Consider the following 3,366-nt stretch of genomic DNA (forward strand, 5'->3'; position numbering starts at 1 on the left):
TATATATATATATATATATATATCAATGAATGAAATTAATATAATAATTGAAGCTAGAAAAACTATAATCTCTCGTCAAGGATTGGAGGACTAAGGAGGACACTCCAGATTGTTTCGATATACCGATGGGCACGCAAGACTCCGCTGAAGTCACCGACTTAGTTGGAATTTACCTTTTACACTTACGCAAAGAAGAAATCCCTGAATCGGAAGGTGGGTTTTATTTAGACGACGCACTGTTTTTAGTTAGAAATACCTCCAACAGAAAACTTGAGCTATACAAAAAAAGATCCCACATCTTCTTCAAAAACCAAGGACTAGCCATCACCATTGAAAAAAATTACAACTCAGTGAACTTCTTAGACGTTAACTTTAACCTTAATACATCATCTTATCAACCTTACTATAAACCTGATAATAATATCACACACATACATGCATAAAGTTACCATCCTTATAATATAAATAATCTAACTTCTAACATAGAAAGTAGAATTAACTTATTATCATCCAATGAGGAAATTTTTAACAAGCACAAAGACTATTATAATCTAGCACTTAAGAAGGCAGGATATATCGAATTAAGTACAACAAAGACAACAACACCTATTCTAATTATCCCGATAACTATCGAGATAAGAACAATACTATTACCATATTACTGAACCCACATCAACTAGTAAGTTAGAAAACCCAGACACACAATTAAATTCTCTCAATAATAATCATCAGCAATACATTACCAACAGACACAAATCCTACAACAATAAGCATTATATTAATAAACTCTGTAAATATAAGCACCATAACCATAACCTCTGTAATAGAAAGAATAACACTAATTTTACCAACCCGCAAATCACCAAATACACTGTTAATAATGTAATCAAATACACTATTAATAATGTAATCAAACCCAAGTATACGGACAATAACTACCGAAAATAAATAACTATAGATAGAAATAAGAACATGAAGCCTACACACTTCGAAAATCAAACTTATCCCATTGAAAATCAAACTTACATCACATCCTTCAAATAATTCACATAACCATATAAATCATATTAATAAAGTTAGGAATAATATAGGAAAAAGAAACCTACACCGTATGTATGAATAGATGACCCACAAAATATAAACTACGACAATAAAGAAGACAACAATAACATCATTTGGATCATAATGCCTTTTGCAAAACATCTAAAATCTAATTTTATTAAATCTATTAGAAACATTATTAAAAAGAAAACTTTAAAACCTCTAAATATGCAAAAATATTTAATAACAAAATGATGAGATTTGGATTTTCAGTATCTCCTAACCTATTTAGGATCCTCTCTTCATTTAACGATAGGAAACTAGACCCATTCTACAATTAAAAAAATAATATACATGCTAACCCCAATAATTCCATATCTAATAACAACAATTATCAGAATAACCTAACCTCAATTACCCCTAATACATATAGACATTACAATAGAGTACCTACAAATTGTAATTTCAGAAACCCGAATACTTGTGAGGTAGAAGGTAACTGTATTACCCATAATCTCTCAAAATTTGCTTACACTGGATGTACACAAAATTCTTTCAAATTAAGATTAAATAATCATAGATCATCCTTTAATGACCATAGAAAAGAAAATAGCACAGGTCTATCTAAAAAGGTTTGGCAACTGAAAAGAAGTAATATCGATTACTCGATTTCTTGTAAAATTCTTTCTTCAGCTCCATCTTATAGGGATAATAACAAGATCTGTAACTTATGCCTAGAAGAGAGAAAATAATGAAAATGAACGGTTTTCTTGCAAATTCGAGGGATGAAATAATTTTTTCATGCAGACATATGTTAAAATTCCTTTTTATTAATCTTAAATAATTTTCCACCCCTTCTTTAACGACGTTCTTCTTATTACTTCTCCTTATAATTCAGTTTTTTTTTTGTATAATACTTCCCTCTACATTATTACTACCTTTATATATAATTTCTAATCTATAATACTCTCTATTTTAATTATCTTACACTACTAGGCGCAGGAGTGGCTGTGTGGTAAGTAGCTTGCTTACCAACCACATGGTTCCAGGCAAGTGTCTTCTACTATAGCCTCGGGCCGACCAAAGCCTTGTGAGTGGATTTGGTAGACGGAAACTGATAGACGCCCGTCGTATATATGTATATGTATGTGTGAGTTTGTGTGTGTTTGTCTCCCAACATCACTTGACAACCGATGCTGGTGTGTTTACGTCCTCGTAACTTAGCGGTTCGGCAAAAGAGACCGATAGAATAAGTACTAGGCTTACAAAAGAAAAAGTCCTGGGGTCGATTTGCTCGATTAAAGGCGGTGCTTCAGCATGGCCACAGTCAAATGACTGAAACAAGTAAAAGAGTAAAAGAGTAAAAGAGTACTTGGTTATTCATATGTTATTCTACCATCCCCCCATGTATTGTATGACCCTCATTTTATTAATTAAAAACCTGCAACAAATATTCATATACCTTCCGCCTCTTTCTTAATATATATTTTTAAACAATTTTAGACCACTACTTATATATATATATATATATATATATATATATATATATATACATTATTTGTATGTAATCTATTTTTTCATAATATGTACTTAGATACACGTCTCTCACCTATTCTAAATATTACTACTTCTATTATTATAATTAACTATTACCAATCTGTATGATACTTTATTTTTTATTATTGATATATGCAAGCACCTTTTAATATTTTTCGGTGACTATTTTTGCCCTTATATATCCTTTTTGATATTTTCACCCTTCTTTTCTTCTTTCTTATACATGATCTATTCCATTTGTATAATATGTATTTATTTAAAAAAAAACATTCTCTCTTAACTATCACAATTTTTAATTTTTTGGTGTTCCTTACAAATTTATTTATATTAAGCAAAATTTTACAGATGATATACTCTACAACGATCACTTACACACATTGCACAGACTCTCATAGATATATATAGTTTTGGTTATGCATATAAACTGAGTTATGATATTTCCACATTCTTTTCTCTTTAATAGTATTAAGATTATCTTTATTTTTCTATCGTAATTATTATTACTACTTCTAACGTCTTTTCAACTTTATATTAACACCGTTTAATATAACTAATAGATTATACATTATATTCCATATTTCACTTATAACTTATTCATTTATACATATACATATGTCATATAATATTTATATGCACACATGTATATATATGTGTATGTCTGTGTATATATGTGTGTATATATGTATATATATGTGCGTATATATATATATATATATATATATATACATACATACATATATATATATATATGCATATATACATATATAT

Source organism: Octopus bimaculoides, chromosome 17 (assembly GCF_001194135.2).
Source record: "Octopus bimaculoides isolate UCB-OBI-ISO-001 chromosome 17, ASM119413v2, whole genome shotgun sequence".
NCBI lineage: Eukaryota > Metazoa > Mollusca > Cephalopoda > Octopoda > Octopodidae > Octopus > Octopus bimaculoides.